Genomic DNA, 20,231 nt, shown 5'->3' with positions numbered 1-20,231 from the left:
TGTTGGAGTATGTTTGTACGAGCGGGGGGGGGGGGAACAATAGGTGGGAGACTATCCGGCGCCAGGGATGGGGGCCACCAAGCTAGCTGGGCAGGCTAGCTCACGGAAGCGCAGTGGGGGGGTGGTGGTGCATATGTTCGGTTTATCAAAGGGTTGGGTTACAGAGTGTTGTTACTAGGGGGGGGAAATGTTCTGCTGACGAGGGAGGGACTTGGGCCAAGGGACAAAGAGGAAGTTGGGGGCGGGCCGGTGGAGGCGCGGGTCATGGGCTGGAGGCGGGCCCAAAAAAGGGGATGGCTGATCGGCGAAGTGGGGGGGGGGGGCAAGAGCTCCCCAACTAGGCTGATCACCTGGAATGTTCGAGGGTTAAATGGGCCGGTCAAGAGGTCAAGTGTGTTCGCACATCTTAAGGGACTGAAGGCGGACGTGGTAATGTTGCAGGAGACGCACCTTAGAGTAACTGACCAGGTTAGATTGAGGAAAGGCTGGGTCAGTCAGGTCTTTCACTCGGGATTGGATTCAAAGACTAGAGGGGTCGCGATCCTGATCAATAAGCGGGTGTTGTTCGAGGCGGGTAGAATAGTCTCGGACGTGGGAGGTCGGTATATTATGGTCAGTGGGAAACTGGAGGGGTTGCAGGTGGTATTAGTAAATGTGTATGCGCCAAATTGGGATGATGTGGAGTTTATAAAGAGGATGCTGGGGAAGATACCGGAACTGGACTCGCACAGGTTGGTCATAGGATGGGACTTCAACACAGTTATTGACCCTGGCTTGGACCGGTCAAGCTCAAAAATGGGCAGGGTGCCAGCAATGGCAAAGGAACTAAAAGTGTTCATGGAGCAGATGGGGGTGGGGGGAGGGGGGGGGATATTTGGGCAGCCAAGGGTGAAGGAGTTCTCTTTCTATTCACACGTGCATAAAGTGTACTCCCGGGTCGATTTCTTCATTTTGAGCAGGGCCTTACTGACAGGGGTGGTGGACACAGGGTACACGGCGATCACAATCTCAGACAGTAACCAGCGCCCGCACTGGAGGTTAGATGTGGGACTTTTGGCTGATGAAGGGGTGTGCGTGCGGCTGGGGAAATGTATTCAGAACTACCTGCAGGTTAATGACACGGGGAAAATTTCAGCAGCGATGGTCTGGGAAGCACTGAAGGCAGTTGTCAGAGGGGAACTGATCTCGATACGGACCCATAGGGAGAAGGTGGACAGGGCAGAGATGGACCGACTGGTTAAGGAGATACTATAGATCGATATGAGGTATTCGGAGACCCCAGAGGCAGGGCTTTTAAGGGAACGGCGGAGGCTACAGGCGGAGTTTGACTTGTTAACCACAGGGAGGGTGGTGGAGCAGCTGAGAAAGGCGAGGGGGGCGATCGATGAGTATGGAGAGAAGGCCAGCAGAATGCTTGCACAGCAGCTTAGAAAGAGGGAGGCAGCCAGGGAAATAGGGAAAGTAAATGACAGAGATGGGAACCTGGTTGGAGATTCAGCAGGGGTGAATAAGGCGTTTAGGAATTTCTACAGTAGGCTGTATAGGTCGGACCCCCTACTTCTTGGGGGGGGGGGGGGGGCTGGATTTCCCAAAGGTGGACGGGGAGCTGGTAGAAGGGCTAGGGGCCCTGATCGGGTTGGAAGAGATAGTGGAGGGTCTGAAGGCCATGCAGGCAGGTAAAGCCCCAGACGGGTACCCAGTGGAGTTTTATAAAAAGTTCTCTGGGATATTGGGGCCGGTGATGATGAGGATGTTCAATGAGGCAAGGGAAAGAGGGGCGCTTCCCCCGACGATGTCACAGACCACGATTTCGCTGATTCTGAAGCGGGCAAGAACCCGGAGCTGTGTGGGTCCTACAGGCCGATCTCCCTGTTGAATGTGGACGCCAAACTGCTGGCCAAAATTCTGTCCTCCAGGATTAAGGATTGTGTTCCGGACGTTATTGGGGAGGACCAGACGGGGTTTGTTAAGGGTAGGCAGTTGGTGGCCATTGTAAGAAGGTGATCATGATGCCCCTGGAAGGTAGGGAGATGGAGGTAGTGATCGCAATGGATGCAGAAAAGGCTTTTGATCAGGTAGAATGGGATTATCTGTGGGAGGTACTGGGACAGTTCGGATTTGGGCGGGGCTTTATTGACTGGGTCAGGTTACTGTATCAGGCTCCTGTGGCAAGTGAAAGGATGAATAGGACACCATCGGACTATTTTAGACTGCACCGGGGGACGAGACAGGAATGCCCCCTCTCCCCACTGTTGTTCGCGTTAGCTGTAGAGCCATTGGCAATTGCTCTGAGAGCCTCAAGGGGCTGGAAGGGGCTGGTCGGGGTGGGGGGGGGGGGGGGGGGGGGGGGGCGGAGCACAGACGGCCTGTTTCTGTATGTATCGGACCCATTAGAGGGGATGGAAGAAATCATGAGGATTCTAGGGGAATTTGGCCGGTTTTTGGGGTATAAGCTAAATATGGGGAAAAGTGAGATGTTTGCGGTCCAGGCGAGGGGACAGGAGAGGCGATTGGGGGGGCTGCTGTTTAGATTAGTAGGGGGAAGCTTTAGGTACCTAGGCATTCAAGTGGCGCGGGAATGGGACCGGCTGCATAAATTAAATCTGGCCCGGCTAGTAGACCAAATGAAGGACGATTTTCGGAGATGGGACGCGCTCCCGTTTTCATTAGCTGGGAGGGTGCAGACAGTGAAGATGACGGTCCTCCTGAGATTCCTGTTCGTGTTTCAATGTCTCCCCATCTTTATTCCACGGTCCTTTTTTAAACGGGTCAACAAAGCGATCTCTGGCTTTTTTTGGGCGGGAAAGACCCTGCGGGTAAGGCAGGTAATGCTTGAGCGGAGTCGGGGAGAGGGCGGGCTGGCGCTGCCAAATTTTAGTAACTATTACTGGGCGGCGAATATAGCCATGATCAGGAAGTGGGTGGTGGGAGAGGGGTCGGCATGGGAGCGTATGGAGGCGGCTTCATGAAAGGGCACCAGTTTGGGGGCGTTGGTAACTACGCCTCTGTCATTCCCGCCGGCACAATACTCCACCAGCCCCGTGGTGGTGGCGGCCCCGAGAGTCTAGGGGCAATAGAGGAGACATGTGGGAGCAGAGGGAGCATCGGTCTGGTCCCAAACCTGTAATAATCACCGGTTTGCCCCACGTAGTATGGATGGGGGGTTCAGGATATGGCGGAGAGCAAGGATTGAGAGGATGGGGGGATATGTTTATAGAGGGGAGCTTTCTGAGTATGAGGGCGCTGGAAGAGAAGTTCGGGTTGGCGAGGGGAAATGAATTCAGGTATCTGCAGGTGTGGGACTTCCTACATAAACAGGTGTCAACCTTCCCGCTTCTACTGCTAAGGGGGATTCAGGACAGGGTAGTTTCCAGAGGGTGGGTAGGAGAAGGGAGCATCTCGGACATTTACAAGGAACTTATGGGGTCAGAGGAGACGCAGACCGAGGAGCTGAAGCGCAAGGGGGAGGAGGATCTGGGAGGAGAGATAGAGGATGGTCTGTGGGCGGACGTGTTGAGTAGAGTCAACGCGTCCGCAACATGTGCCAGGCTCATGTTGATTTAAGGTCGTTCACCGGGCTCACATGACAGTGGCCCGGATGAGCAGATTCTTTGGGGTGGAAGACAGGTGTGCAAAATGTGCGGGAGGACCAGCGAAACATGCCCACATGTTCTGGGCATGTCCAAAACTTAGGGATTGATGCACTATCAATTACGACGAGACGAGAGTAGAGAGTAATCGAGGCTTTATTGAGCAGGGATGTGTTGCCTCCTGCAGCTGCTGCCGAAATGGCCGCAGCTGGATGAGCACACACATTTAGACTCCGCCTACTGTACGGAGCCAGCAGCAGGGATCTACCCCCGTACCTGTAGTACAGGAGCCTTACCGTATTACTTCTCATATACGTAATATATACAAACAGTGGTGACTGCCACAGGGGATTTTGGCAGGGGTTTGCAGATGTCATGTCCACGGTGTTAAAAACATGGGTGTCACTGAGTCCAGTGATTTTTAGGGTGTCAGAAGACCCGGGAATCCAGGAGGAGAAAGAGGCAGACGTTCTGGCCTTTGCTTCCCTGGTAGCCCGGAGACGGATACTATCAGCTTGGAAGGACTCAAAGCCCCCGAAGTCGGAAACCTGTCTATCGGACATGGCTAGCTTTCTCTGTTTGGAGAAAATCAAGTTCGCCTTGAGAGGGTCACTGTTAGGGTTCGCCCGGAGGTGGCAACCGTTCGTCGACTTCTTCGCGGAAAATTAATCGTCAGCAGAAGGGGTGGGGGTTAGTTTAGCTCAGAGTAGGGGGTTAATAAAGGTGGGACCTGTAAGGGAGGGAAACGGCTTTTGCACTATGTTTATAGTTTCATGTACATTGTTTATTGTGTTGCTGTTATACCAAACAATACCTCAATAAAATGTTTATTAAAAAAAAAAAATACTGATTTATGCATGAACTTGCGATTGTACAAAACATCAGACTTCTCTGATTCTGAGGGTGTATTAAATATGCATGAAAAAACAGGCAACTCCTTCCCCACACTCAACCAGCAACATTCATCATTTATCGTTCAGGCATTTCCGACTGCACATACCCAAAGAGAGAAAGAAAATCACAATACATTGTTTACAGCTATTGGCCAATCGACTCTGAGATTCCAATTATGTCCGGAACAAACTTAAAACCATTTGAGGGGAAGCTCAGTGACTGCTTGAAATTTCAATGTGGGCAGAGGCTGTTACGCAGAACCTAACTTGCAGTGATTATCGTTTTTATCAGAAATTTAAACCTTATGCTATATTTTATTTGCACCATTTTACAACTTAGGGCAGTCTTTTAACTTCATTCGTAGCTTTAAGGTGGATTTTTCTGTTGCTGTGCATATACTGTGCTGTAACAAGAGAAGCACCCTGAAGAGGTACCTTAAGAGGTACCAGTGCTGTATAACATAGGAATTACTTGACGAAAAATGACCGAGGTCCTTCTAATGCATCCTCTCCCATCTGGACATTATATGATATAGCAATAACATAGTTATTAAATAATTGTAAGTTGCAGTAGTCAGGAAGTAACAGGCTGGATCAAACTGTAGTAAGGACAAGTTTTAACTTGATTTGATATTGCATATATTACACTCATAAGCCAGGCCTCAACAGGTGGGAGGATACTGGACAGAATATTGAATTTAATTTGTGAGGCTGTGAAGAAAACATACTTCGCTCTGGGAGTGATTCCACATACAAATAGGGATATGGTGTATTAAAACAAACTTTATTACTAACACAGTCTGAAACTAACTTTGACATCATAAAGAAAATAGCTCGTAATTACCAGTTAAACAATGCTTAACAATGACAGTTAAGCACTGGACGAGATCTATCGGCTGCATTACGCCCTAAAGGCAGGATGGCGCAGCGCAACATGACCGATAAAAGTTGGGCGATCGCTCTTCTGGGCTCTAACCGGCTCACCATGACTCGCGAGATCTCACGTTTTGGCAAATCTGTATATTAGAGTGAGACAGCTAGTCGGGACTTGGTGGGGCCTTGGCCATGCCTTCCCTGCTGAGGCCCCTAATCTACCCGAATGGCCATTTGATAGCGTGGTGTTTCTCGGCGCTACGAGCGTGGGAAACACCCGGCTAATCGCACGCGCTAGGTTCAGGGCGACCATCACCTTGACGGGCATCGGGAGCGGGTGTTCTCCTCCATATACCCACAGTTCCAGGTGCGGCATGATCTGGCAGATATGCCATGTGGTCTCCCTGCTCAGCTGGTGTCTTCGACGGCATGCCCGATCTGACAGGTCCTCAAATGATAGGTGCTGCCGGCACACACAAGGCCTGATGCGGCGCCTCCTCCCCACCTCCTCCGCGGCTGGCTCTCCATCCTCACCGGTTGGCTCCTGTTCCTCAGGGTTAAGCTTCCCTGCTGCAGGGCCCTCCCGAGCAGTTCCTACTCATACAACCTCAGTACATCCCCCAGGGTTGTGGCGGGCGGCAGGTGGCTATCATTCTTGATTGGATTCCGAAATCCATTGTCTGCAGGGAGTGAAAGGCAGACATGTTAGCATGGTGCGTATCCCTGTGCCCAACCAGATCCACCAGGCTGCATGGTGGCTTCAGCCAGCAGTACAGCTCCTGTCCCACATGACTCTACACTTACCCCGACCTTTCCCGCCTGCCACTCTGTCCTCCGCACCACACCCCTGTCCCCTTCGGTGCCCGGTACCGCGGGGGCCTTTGGCCCCGACACCCATCCCTGGCAGCAGGGATATCGATGGCTGGCGCTACCCATGCCCCTGTCTGCCACGCTCCTGTAAGGGCTACAGTGGGTGTTCCCCTTGGGTGGACTACATGATGCCCCGGTGTAGGTGGGAGGGGTGTTGGTGGCTGGAGGTGAGGTCGCGGGCGGGGTTCGGAGTGGGGTGGGAGTACACATACAGCCGGGGTTGCTCTACACAACCACGGGCCATGGTGGGCGGTCAGTCGGGTGCGCAGCAGGATGGTTACCTTGCAGGCCGTGGCAATGGCAGTCCATGCCTGGACACCCGGTTCCAGGGGACAACCAACCCCACAGCCCATCCCCTTATCACCCCTTGCTATTTCCCCCGGCCATGGCAGCTGCTCCCCCAGCCAACCATGCCAGCCGCAGAACCAGCAGCCGATGGTCGCACCTCTGGGAACATGACCTCCCTCCTCTCTCATGCTCAGCAGCCACTGCACCTGTTTCCCAATTTTTAAAGCCACAGGTGGACCTCACCATCGGTAATTCCTCCTGGCTGAGGCGGGGGCTTCAGAACCTCATCACCTGGATTAAATTCCTCCCTCCGTGTGTGTGTGCTTGGTCATGTGTGTGTGCGTGTTTGTGCGTGTTTGTGTGTGTGAGCTTGTGTTGGTTTATATGTGTCTGTGGCTGCGTGTATTTTTTGACTAGATTTGATTTATTATTGTCACATGTATTAGTATACAGTGAAAAATATTGTTTCCTCCATGCTGTACAAACAATGCATACCGTACATAGGGAAGGAAGGAGAGACTGCAGAATATAATGTTACAGTTATAGCAAGGTATAGAGAACACATAAACTTAATATGAGTTAGGTCCATTCAAAAGTCTGATGGCAGCAAGGAAGAAGCTGTTCTTGAGTCGGTTGGTACGTGACCTCAAACTTTGGTATCTTTTTCCTGACGGAAGAAGGTGGAAGAGAGTATGTCCGGGTTGCGTGGGGTCCTTAATTATGCTGCCTGCCTTTCCGAGGCAGCGGGAATTGTAGACAGAGTCAATGGATGGGAGGCTGGTTTGCGTGATGGATTGGGCTACATTCACGACCTTTTGTAATTTCCTGGGGTCTTGGGCAGAACAGGATCCATACCAAGCTGTGATACAACCAGAAAGAATGCTTTCTATAGTGCATCTGTAGAAGTTGGTGAGAGTCATAGGTGACATGCCAAATTTCCTTAGTCTTCTGAGAAAGTAGAGTCATTGGTGGGCTTTCTTAGCTATAGTGTTGGCATGGGGGGACCAGGACAGGCTGTTGGTGATCTGTACACCTAAAAACCTGAAGCTCTCGACCCTTTCTACTTCGTTCCCATTGATGAAGACAGGGGCATGTTCTCCACTACGCTCCCTAAAGTCGATGACAATCTCCTTCATTTTGTTGACTTTGAGGGAGAGATTATTGTCGTCGCACCAGTTCACCAGATTTTTATCTTATTCCTGTACTCGGTCTCGTCATTATTTGAAATCCGACCCACTACGGTAGTGTCATCAGCAAATTTGAAAATTGAGTTGGAGGGGAATTTGGCCACACAGTCATAAGTGTATAAGGAGTATAGTAGGGGGCTGAGAACACAGCCTTGTGGGGCACCGGTGTTGAGAATGATCATGGAGGAGGTGCTGTTGCCTATCCTTACTGATGGTGGCCTGTGGGTTAGAAAGTTCAAGATCCAGTCGCAGAGGGAAGCGCCGAGGCCAAGGCCACTGAGTTTGGAGATGAGTTTCGTAGGAATGATGGTGTTGAAGGCTGAGCTGCAGTTGATAAATAGGAGTCTGTCATAGGTGTGTTTGTTATCTAGGTGTTCCAGGGTAGAGTGCAGGGCCATGGAGATGACGTCTCTTGTGGACCTGTTGCAGCAGTAGGCAAACTGTAGTGGATCAAGGCAATCCAGGAGGCTGGAGTTGATTCGTGTCATGACTAACCTTTCGAAGCACTTCATGACGATGGATGTCAGAGCCACTGGACGATAGCATTAAGGCACGCTGCTTGACTTTGTTTTGGTACAGGGATGATGGTCGTCTTCTTGAAGCAGATTGGGACCTCAGATTGTTGTAAAGAGAGGTTGAAGATGACTACGAATACCCCCGCCAGCTGATCCGTGCAAGACCCGCGTGCTCATCCGGGTACCCCATCCGGGCCAGTGGCTTTCCGAGGGTTGACCTTCGAGAAGACTGCTCTGACGTCTGCAATGGTGATCTCAGATACAAGTTCATCGGAGGCTTCTGGGGTGGAGGACTTGCTCTCGCTGGCCTCTTGTTCAAAGAGTGCATAGAATGCATTGAGCTCATCAGGGAGGGGTGCATTGGAGCCGGTGATTTTACATACCTTCATATTATAGCCCGGTATGTCAGTTCTTGTGTTCGTATGTCTGTGTGTGGTTGCATGTGTGTGCATGCATCTTTGTGTTTGTGCATGTCTGTGTGGGTCCATGCATGTTTATAAGGCTGTACGTGTCTGTGTGAGTCTGCTTTTGTGTATGAGTTTGTATGAAGCTGTGTGTGTCAGTTACCTCAGCCCAAACTCCGAATTCCCTCCCTCCACTCACTACCTCGCTTTCCTTCTTTAAGACACTTCCTGAAACCTGACTCTTACTTGAGCAAGCTTTTGGTCACCTGACCTAATATCTCCTTTTCTGGCGAGTTGCCATACTTAGTTTTATTCCTCTCGTGTGAAACTCCTTGGATGTTTCATTGCATTAAAAGCAAGATGAAAAATAGAAGTTGTTGATGTGTCTGTGAGTTTGTATGCCCGTCTGGTTGTGTTTGCTCCATGTGGAATTCTCTTTCTCAGAAAGCAGTGGAGCTGGGTCATTGAATTTATTCAGGGCCATGTTAGACAGATGTTTGATAAACAACGGAGTCGTAGGTTATCGGGGGCAGATGGCAAAGCAAAGTCGAGACCACACCTAGATCAGCTGTGATTTTATTGAATGGTGGAGCAGGCTGACTGGCCCACCCCTGCTCCTAAATCCCATGTCCTATGTTTGTGTGTGTCTGTCATGTTTATGAGTGTGCTGTTTGTGTGTATATGTGTATCTGTTGATGTATATTTATTTGACTGTTCGTTCATGTGTATGTGTATCTGTCTCTGTGCATTGGTGTACGTGTGTCTGTTTGTGTATCTATCTGAGTCTGTTTTTGTGTCTGTGTGCATGTGTCTTTTTGTGTATCTTGTATGTCTGTGTGATGAATGTAGGGATTTCAGATAAAATGCATTATAGGTATTTGGTTCAGTAAGGGTTAAACATCTAGGTTAGTGTGTGTGCGACTGCTGCAGTCATGCTTTAAAATACATCCTAGTTTGGAAGGTTGAGAGCAAGGGGTGCAATTAAAGCATCGTAAAAGGCTTGGAGTAATTGAATTTTGTGTTGATTATGGGGATTCCCTGTGAAGTTAATTGGATTTTAGTTTGGTAGGGTGTTGTTGCTGGGTGGAGCGAAGGCATCAGGCATTTTGAGAATGAAGCTGTGACCAGAAGTGAAGCAGTTTTGCTCTCAGTGCAATTCAGTTAAAAGATATTAACTGTTTTTAAAGCAGTGCAGTCTTGGCTGAGTACAGGGGGAAGCTGAAACAAGATGAGAAACAGCTTCTGAAGATACCCAGCCAGAGTTTCTGCATGGGTCTGACAGGAGTCAGATCTTTTATTTAAAGAAGTGTCAAAAGGTCTCTCGTTCTCAAGAACATCTCTGTAAAGCAAGTGTTTCTATGTGCCATCAGTAATTAAAGTGGATTGAGATCGAGGTGGTTTTGTTTCTTGTTGTTTAAGTGGGAATAAAGATAGCATTTAAGGGTATTGTATTCACTGTATTGAGTAGCATTGTTCAAGGAGTAATTGTAAGTTATTTTCTGGTGTGATGTTAAAGATATTCTAATACTGTGTTAGTAATAAAGCACATCCCTATCCCTTTGTGCATTCACTCCTGGAGTGAGGTATCCTGTCCTCACAGTCTTACAAATTAAAATAAAATATTGGGGTTTCTGTCCAGTTTCCTAATCACTGTTTGGGTCTGGTTCGGGATCAGAATAGTCTGTGTGTGTGTCTATCTGTATCTGTGTGTGACTGTTTGTGTATCCATCTGTGTGTCTACTTGTGTATCTATCGGTGTGTGTATCTGTTTATGTATATATCTGTGTGTATGTCCGTTTGTGTGTCTGTCTGTCTCTGCATGTGACTATTTGTGTATCTGTCTGCATGTGTGTGTCTGTTTGTCCATCTATCTGTGTGTGTCTGTTTGTGTTTCCATTTGTTTGTGCCTGTTTGTGTATTCATCGGCATGTGTGTCTGTTTGTGTATTCATCTGTTTGTGTGTATCCGTCTGTTTGTGTGTTTGTCTCTTTGTGTATCTATCTGTGTGTCCATATGTCCATCTACTTCTATATTTGTGTGTGTCTGTTTGTATTTCTATCTGTGTGTGTACATGTGTGTCGGTGTATGTGTCTATCTCAGTGTGTGTTAGTTTGTGCATCTATCTGTGTGTGTGTGTCTGTTTATTTATTTATCCGTGTGTGTCTGTATGTCTGTTTATGTATATATTTGTGAGTGTCTGTTTGTGTATCTATCTGTGCGTCTGTTTGTGTGTTTGTGTACCCATCTGTGTGTGTGTGTTTTTGTATCTGTCTCTTTGTGTATCCATCTGTCTATGTTCGTTTATGTATCTGTGTGTGTCTGTCTGTGCATCTATCTGTGTCTGTCTGTGTATTCATCTATCTGTGTGTGTGTCTGTCTGTGCATCTATCTATTTGTGTGTGTGTCTGTCTGTGCATCTATCTGTATGTGTGTGTATGTCTGTGGATCTATCTATCTGTGTGTGTCTGTCTGTGTATCTATCTATCTGTGTGTGTCTGTCTGTGCATCTATCTGTGTGTATGTCTGCCTGTGGATCTATCTATCTGTGTGGGTGTCTGTCTGTGTATCTATCTATCTGTGTGTGTCTATCTGTGTATCTATCAGTGTGTGTATCTGTCTGTGTATCTATCTATCTGTATGTGTCTGTCTGTGCATCTATTTGTGTGTGTGTCTGTCTGTGTATCTATCTATCTGTGTGTATGTCTGCCTGTGAATCTATCTATCTGTGTGTGTGTCTGTGCATCTATCTATCTGTGTGTATGTCTGCCTGTGAATCTATCTATCTGTGTGTGCGTCTGTCTGTGCATCTATCTATCTGTATGTGTCTATCTGTGTATCTATCTATCAGTGTGTGTATCTGTCTGTGTATCTATTTGTGTGTGTGTCTGTCTGTGTATCTATCTATGTGTGTGTCTGTTTGTGCATCTATCTGTGTGTGTGTCTGTCTGAGCATCTATCTATCTGTGAGTGTGTGTGTCTGTCTGTGCATCTATCTGTTTGCGTGCCTGTTTGTGGATGTATCCCTGTATCTGTTGACGCATTTACCTGTGTGTGTCAGTTTATTATATCTGTATGTGTGTGTGTCTGTGTACCTGTGTGTGTGTCTGTCTGTGCCCCAGGTAAGTATCTGCTTGGTTGAATTGCTCTAGGACCCGGGGGGAGCGCTGTGCGCTCGGGCTACGCTGGGCACGTCAATGATTGAATGTACACGGAAGAGGAGGAGGCGGAGGCTGCAGCCACTCAGTGAGGTACAAAGAGCTGGGCATTCACCTTTAAATCCGTCTTCCCACTCCCGGCGCTGCTTCTGATGGATACAACCTTCCACCTGAGCACAGAGGCGGACATCAGCCAGCGGGCGTAAGCTGACAAGGCAGGTAACAGGAGCAATTCTGTGTATCTCTCTGTCTCACCCCTTCCCCTGGCTTGCTGCGTACGTTTATCCAGCAGAAAGTGTCAGGTGGCGCAGAGACAGGCTGGAACCGTGTTTATCTGTAACACACTGACAGGCCCCATTGCTGCTACTTCCTGGGAGAGAGGGGAAAAAAACACCTCCTTCACAACAAAAATGAAGGAGCAGAGGCTTGCTGAGGCGCAGACTTTCGCGAGGAGGGTTGGCCACGGGCTGTTGGCGTTAAATAATGAGAATGAAATTGCAACCACTGACTCTCCACAATAAGACGTGTATCCACACTGGGTCCCGTCTGGGAGCAGGACGCAAGCGCGGAGCTGCATACCTCACACACACACACACACACACACTGAAGGTGGCTTGGATTGTGTTGCAGTTAATTTTTTGTATATCATGTTCCTTTCACAACAGATCCGCTTGCCTTTTGCTACTTACTCGGCAACCACAGGGAGGCGGATAACGTATTGTATTGCTTCAATCGTGCAGCCTTGCATTTGGAAGTCTGGAAGCTGGGGGTTGTTTGTGCACCTGTCCCAGGGTCGCCCCACACCCAAATTCATGCAAATGTCAATATCAGATATGGATGTAGTTAGACGCTGCCCACTCGGCACACTTTCTGACGATTGACACGCAGGAAAGTCAAATGCTCGCCTCATGTGGCCTTTTCAGCCTTTTGTCACGAGTGGAGCTACATGTTTTTGTTGCTGGTTGGGCGGCTGCTGTTTTTTTTTGTATAATCATTTTCACAACGATAACATTCCACCTTCCAGGCCAGCAGTAGGTGCATGAGCACAGCACCTGATCAGACACTGTCTCCTGAACCGACCAGTGTTTGCTCTGGATTCTTCATTGTAGAGAGAGAGATTTTGGTGACATTGATTGAGGGCTGTTAAAAGTTGTAGTTCCCTTCAGGGTGAAGAACTTGGTATTCCCGCAACAAAAGTTATTTTTTTCAACAACTGCAGATTGTCCTCTAGGACTTGCGATAAATGTAATTTATTTCATTGTCATTGTGCCACTTTCCATACCAGCACCATATATATTGTAGCAGTGTACAATAGCCAACATTTTAAATAACCTATTGTGACAGTTGTAACAGTCGGCTGTGGGGGGAAATAAGTCTACTGGTTTTGTGAATCCAATGATCATATGAATGTATTTGTGTGTCAAATAATCACCATTGTTTTTGGTAAGGTGTAACAGTTTCCATTCCTATTGTTCGCCTGTCAGTCCAGATAATGTAGAACTCGCACACAATTTGAGTTCTTAAGGTGGTCTATGCGTGTTCCCTTCCACTAAACCCTTGGTGTCCAAAGACGACATGGCCCCCTGAACTGTGTCTGTTACTGCTGCTCTGCTGTGTTGCTGGGAGGTGTGTGTTTGAGCACTGGGGAGACCCAATATTATGATTCTCTGCAGTCCATATTGCTTTTACTGGCGACGAGTGTTCACTGCACAGTCCTCCTCACACCTCATCTTGTCACTGATGAGGTTAAGTGTCTGGAACTAATGGATTGTCTAAAGATTATGAGTATGCCCCTTGACCGGGGACATAAACAACCTGCCTCATTTTTGGTGGCTATACTCTGCGTTTGCTCTTGGTGGGGATGTCATTCAGGATCTAAGATCATGAAAGGCGGGACTCTCTTTCTCTCTCTCTCTCTCCCTCCCTTCCTCCTTTCTTCAGCATTTCAGGAGGCGGATGGTGTGGAATGGTGTTTACAAGGAGTTTATGCTGAACTTCCCTGGGTTTATTTGTGGACCATTCATGTAAAAGGTACTAGGGGCGTGGGGTGGGGGATATTGCAAGCATTAAACAAAACAATAAAGGGGGCGAAATCAACATCCACCCCCCCCCCATCTCCGCATCTTTTAAACACCAATTCTTTCCCAGATAATGGTGTGTTTTATTTTTCTGTCGAAAGAACACCGTGTTTATTTTAAATGCAATAAAGTGTGCTGCTTAAAGTTTCCCTTTGGACTTGCACGTCACACTTTAATCCTGCGCCATAGAGAACCTTTTCAGTGAGATTAAAGTTGATGGGTTGACACGGTTGTGACTAATCGGGTTGTATCAGCTAATGTGACCTGACGTTAATACGGAGATTGGAAAACGCCTTTCAAGTGGAGACGGATAGCTCCTTGTCGTATTCACTTGGAAGTTTGGAAAGTTCAGAGATGATCCATCACATTCTGCTGTGACTGGGTGGGGGGGGGGGGAAGAGAAAGAGCGACTCTTCCACTCATTGATTTTAATAGAACAAACAGGGTGACCATTTGAAATACATCTTTAGAATGAGGATACTGTCAAGCAAAGGCTCTCAGCGCTGAACTGCAAATTGTTCTCCAGTCCTGAATTCAGAAGGTTCATGTCATCCAGTGTTTATCATCTTCCCCTTCAGTGGGATCACTGAAGCTCTGTCCCACCCCCTCGCCCTTTCCCCACCCAGCCCTGCACATCCCTTCCAAGTATTTAATCATTTTCCTCTTTGAAAGCTACTGTTGAATCCTTTTTTTATCAGGCAGAAATTAACGAGAGGCGGAGCTTGGGACCCTCCCGCCCACCTCGCCCATGTTTCCAGCATTTTAAAACGCAAAATGCAAGAAATTATGTTGAAAATGCAGAACAGAAGTGTTTAGAATGAGGTCTCATTCTTAGAAAGGGTGAATTTAAAAAACAAACAAACATGCACCGACTCTCTCTGACAGTGAAGTGAGCACTGGTAACTCTGCATCTGATTTCTATTTGGACTGGAGGCTGAGGCTGTTAGGAGTCCCCTGGACAGTGGGTGTGTTGGCAGAGCATATCTCCGTCTGCAACATCCCCCCCCCCCCCCCCCCCTTCCCCAAGGCAGTGCCTTGTCGAGGCCTGAATGCATTTCACCTCTTTCAGAGGTCGGGGGCAATGCTCAGTGCAACTACACATGTCCCATTTGAAAACCTGCCCCAGACAGTGATGCTGTCCTTATTAGTTCCCCCACCCCCTTAAACAAAGAAGTGTCGAGTGTGTCCAGGTGACAGGAATGTATGTTGTGCCTTTAAAAAATAGACCGAGAGCGACTGTAGCAACAACCCAGGCAATGGACACATCAGGGGGCAGGAAGGGCTTGATGTATTTCTCAGGAGCAGAATGAATGGGCAGAGGGCTCCGGCTCCTTCCAGCGGCCACCTATCTGCTGCTGAATTCGACTGTTTGGGACACGAGAGATTATGCAGTTGAATTTATTATTTGTATGTGTATGCTTTCCTTTTTTTGAAACCCGTCACCTCCGCCAGCCAAAAACACATTAGTCATAAAATGATGACTGTGTCTCTGGCCTGATGGTGAATGGCCTCCAAACGCGATCTGCAAGACACCAGGATGCGGTGCTTTCTTTATTTTGCTGTTGATGCAGTGGCTCTGTGTGTCGTGTTCCCGGCAGGAGCACTATTATGTGGCAGTGCCCTGGAATGAGGCGGAGACACGCCACACCCGGGCCACACAACCCCATTGGCAGCAGCAGAACGGAAATCCACCCCCTCCCCCTCCCCCTTTCCTCGCATTAAAAGGACCTTTTCGTTTGTGCTTTGGCTGGTTCAGCGTCCTCAGGACTGAGGTCAAGGGCTCAAACCAGCACGGTACAGATTTGAGCAGAGATTACCCCGAGATTTGAGCAGAGATTACCCCGGTTTGACAGTCGCAAAGGGGATCCCAACAGACGTACTATGCTTTCCAGAGTTAAATCTTTTTTAAAAAAAAACATCACAAGAACATTTAGTGTTGGTTTAAGAATACTCACTGGTGTCAGTGATGCCTTCACATGGGTATTGATCAGGTAGATTGAGGTGAATGCAATACATGGGGCCGGTATTTTCAATTATTTCCCCTATCAATTGCTGGCCACCTCCCACTATTGAAAGTAATGTTGAACTGGAATTGTACAATTGCATTTTCTTTCCATACCCAACATTTGTAAACACCATGGGCGCGATTCTCCACTCCCACGCCGGTTGGGAGAATCGCCTGGGCCGCCAAAATTTCCGGGGACACCAGTCCGACGCCCTCCCGCGATTCTCCCAAGCGGCAGGAACGGCCCGGTCGAGTTTCGTAGGCCGGAGAATTGCCGGAGACACCGAAAATGGCGATTCTCCGGCACCCCCGCTATTCTGAGGCCCGGATGGGCCGAGTGGCCAGGCCAAAACGGCGGGTTCCCCCCCCCCCAGCGGCGTCCACGCCTGGTCGCTGCAGTCGTGGGCGGTGGGTGAACGCTGGGGGGGGGGGGGTGGCCTGTGGGGGAGCGAGGGGGGATCCTGCACCGGGCTTCACTTGGAATGTGGGGTGGCCCGCGAATGGTGCCCACCGATCGTCGGGCCGTCCTCTCTGAAGGAGGACCTCCTTCTTTCCACGGCCCCGCAAGATCCGTCCGCCATCTTCTTGCGGGGCGGATTTAGAGAGGACGGCAACCACGCATGCGCGGGTTGGCACTGGCCAACCCTCGCATGCGCAGATGACGCCCGTTATGCGGCGCTGGCCACGTCATCTATGCGGCGCCGCTTTTACGCGGGCGACAAGGCCTGGCGCGTGTAGATGACGCGGCCCCGATCTGGCCCATTGTCAGGGCCTGAATCGGTCGGGACCAGGGCCGTTCCGCGCCGTCGTGAACCTCGACGGCGTTCATGACGGCACGGCCACTTCAGCGTGGGAGTGGAGAATCCCGCCTCATAAGTCTCAGAATTATCTTTTGGCAAGTTGGAACCCAAATACATTTTTGATATCCTCTGGCTATATGAACATAACATGTTGAGTATTCATTGCAGAGTCTATTTTGGGTAATACTAAATTGCTTATTTACTTTTTGCAGGTACCCATTCTTTCAATCGTTTTTTCTCTAAATTTAGAGTATCCAGTTCATTTTTTTTCCAATTAAAGGACAATTTAGCGTGGCCAATTCACCTACCCGGCACTTCTTTTTGGGTTGTGGGGGTGAGACCCATGCAGATACGGGGAGAATGTGCAAAGTCCACACGGACGGTGACCCGGGGCCGGGATCGAACCCTGGTCCTCGGCGCCGTGAGGCAGCAGTGCTAATCACCACACCACCCTGCCGTCCCTAAATATTCCTTCAACCGTAACTCGCTATTTTGCTCTTTTTAATTTGTTCATGGAATGTGAGCATTTCCAACAAGGTCAGCCTATTTATATTTTCCTTTCTTGAGCCACCGTAGTTTGTGTTGTGAAGTTGCTCCACAGTGCGGCTAGGGAGGGAGTTCCAGGTTTTTGACCCAGGGACAATGGATTTTAACCCAGGGTCAATGAGGGAACAATATATTCCCAAGACAGGATGGCGTGTGAGACCTGTGGAGGAGAGCTTGTCGGTGGTGGTGTCCCCATGCACCTTTACTTGTATACAGCATTGTGTGAATCACTGACATTATAACAGTGTGAGAAACCTTTTCAGAAGAGGTAGGTCACCCCTCTTGAATCTGTCTGACTCGTTTCATTTATGCCTCATTATATAAGAATATGAATGTGGCATTTGTTTGTTGGACCTTGATTTTCCATTTTATTTTGGTACCTCTGACCTTTTGTATCTTAATTCCCTTCAATTTTATTCTGCATTTTGATTCTGTTTCCATGGCATTCTGTCCATTTTGAATTGTGCAAAGACATTTTTATCTTTTGGGTTTACGTTCAATCATTAGCTTACTTTGCATTTTAATATTCTGTGCCCTTGATATTCATATTTTAAAACCTGAGGTTCAATGAAGTAATAAAATCCCTGATCTAAACGACAATTATGATTTAAAAAGAACAATAATTGCCAGCATGTCTTGCAAAGTATGTTACCCTTCAGTTTTGAACAGTTGACAGTTATGAATTCTTTTCTAGTTTAGTGTACAGTGCAGATTGCTCACACTATTTGTAAGTCTGGTGGAGGGAAGTACATATTGGATTTTAACATTTACTGACGACACTAGCTACATGGCTCAATTACCAGAATAAGGGAGACAGATTGTATTTAGAGACATCTGGATCAATTAGGCAAATATACTCAATGGCTAAAGGTAATGTATACTAGGCAGCACAAAAAGGTGTATGTGATGGTGGAATAATGATTTGCAAAGGCAGATAATAATAAAGATTTGGATGTGATTGTTGACCATTTTATTGAATGTATCCAGCTTGTTACCTTCACAAAGATTGCCTGCTTCCACCTCCGTATTACCTCCAGCCCTGCCACAGCTCAGCTGCAGCTGAATCCCTCACCCCCATCCATTCTTTATTCTCTCTGGATTTGTCTCGTCTTCTCCTGGTCAGCCTCCCTTCTTCCATATTTGATAAACATGAGCTCATCAAAAACTCTCTATTACAATGTGCATCAAGTTCCGTTCACCAATTGGTGTCCTGCTGTACATTGATTTCCATTCCACGAAAACCCCTCCGAGAGCTCTCTGTACCTATTGTGTACCCCGACTTCCATCACTCTGCCAACGGTGAACAGGCCTTAAGCCATTCAGGCTGTAAACTCTGAAACTCCCCCTACCCCCAAATCAGTCTCTCCTTTTTTAAAATGCTCCGTCAAATCTATTTCTTTGAGTAAGCATCTGTCCTAGTTTCACCTTCCTTTTCTCTGATCATACACCTGTTAAGGTGCTAGATAAATACAAGTTGTTACCAACCAGGCTAGAGAAGGATCCAAATGTGTTTCAAGACTATTGTTGAAGTCAAAATACCGTATTTTTAGGCTTCAAAAGGTAAAGGCCACATTTGGAACATTGTAGTTATTTTCTGTTCATTCAGGGGATTTGCGTGTTGCTGGCGGGGTCTATTATTGCCCATCCCTAATTGCCCTTGAGAAGATGTAATTTACTGGCTTGCTAGGCCATTTCACAGGACAGTTAAAATTCAACTGCATTTCTATCGGTCCGGAGATCAAAATGTGTAAGGGTGGCAGAGATCCTTCCCGATAGGTCATTAGTGAACTAGATGGGTTTTTATGATAGTCTGATAGTTTCATGGTCACCATGACGGAGGCTAGCTTTTTTTTGCGCAGATTTATTTAATTAACTTTCATTTCTCCAGCTACCATATGAGAATATGTGAGCCTTTTCTAAAATGACTTGAGACATTGGAGATGTCTCAAGGAGACTTAATAGAGGCATACAAAATGATCAGGGGGTTGGATAAGGTGGACAGTGAGAGCCTTCTCCCGCGGATGGATATGGCTGGCACGAGGGGACATAACTTTAAACTGAGGGGTAATAGATATAGGACAGAGGTCAGAGGTAGGTTCTTTACGCAAAGAGTAGTGAGGCTGTGGAATGCCCTACCTGCTACAGTAGTGAACTCGCCAACATTGAGGGCATTTAAAAGTTTATTGGATAAACATATGGATGATAATGGCATAGTGTAGGTTAGATGGCTTTTGTTTCGGTGCAACATCGTGGGCCGAAGGGCCTGTACTGCGCTGTATTGTTCTATGTTCTATATGGTTCAGAGGAGTGATGATTCTCAGATTTCAGCACCAAATTATAAATGGGGATTTGCACAATTGAGTTTGCCTTCACAGGAAAGGAAAGGTTTGAAAGATACATGATGCAGATACTCAAAATACAGAGGCAAACAGGTAATCTGAACACCTAGATGTGAACAAATGATTTAACCTGAGCTGTTGAGTGCAGTACTGGAAGTCATGAATATAATGTTCCAATCTTTATGCAAGACTCGATTCAAAAGTCTCCAACTCTCCACTGCCACAGAAGACTGGTTACTTGGAATCACCTATTAGCTGAAGAAGTTCCCCAGTCCAAAGCATAGTGTCTGACTGGAGAGGAACAGATTATCAGGATAAAAAGTTGGGATGATTCCTGTGGAGCATGACCTTTCCTGGCCTTTTGGGACAACAGAAGTGCCAAGGGTGGAACCAGCATGGAATACATATCGTGAATTATTATGGAATTGGGAGAGTAATCTGGAGGGTACCTTTTGGTGACCAGAACAGGAAGGCATTGCAGGAGTTTAAATATGGATGGAGAGCATCATTAGGGAGATGTTGTGACACAGTGGTAGTATCTGCGCCAAAAGGTCCGAGCTCAAGGCTCACTTAAGGACTTGATGGCCACAGAAGGTGTATCCATAATACAGCCAAACAAGTTGCTTATTGGCTTGTAAATCCTTCCTGTATGCCTGCTGGCAGGTGGTAAGAGTGGGAGAGTTGCAGG

At 47.8% G+C, this 20,231-nt stretch overlaps 1 protein-coding gene across 8 annotated transcripts in view; it reads left to right on the top strand.

The window, feature by feature from the left end:
* Positions 1 to 11,855: 11,855 nt before the first annotated feature.
* Positions 11,856 to 20,231, top strand: part of ccser1 (coiled-coil serine-rich protein 1) — a 1,481,149-nt gene continuing 1,472,773 nt past the window's right edge. For 7 of the 8 annotated variants that reach the window (XM_072495328.1, XM_072495326.1, XM_072495331.1 and 4 more), the window contains exon 1: positions 11,856 to 11,990. The gene's annotated coding sequence lies outside the window, so the exon portion shown is untranslated. Of the gene's footprint in view, positions 11,995 to 20,231 lie in introns of all 8 variants that reach the window. The other variant, XM_072495327.1, reaches the window with a different exon arrangement.

Source organism: Scyliorhinus torazame, chromosome 3, assembly GCF_047496885.1.
Source record: "Scyliorhinus torazame isolate Kashiwa2021f chromosome 3, sScyTor2.1, whole genome shotgun sequence".
Classification (NCBI taxonomy): domain Eukaryota; kingdom Metazoa; phylum Chordata; class Chondrichthyes; order Carcharhiniformes; family Scyliorhinidae; genus Scyliorhinus; species Scyliorhinus torazame.
This window is presented reverse-complemented; position numbering and strand designations above follow the sequence as displayed.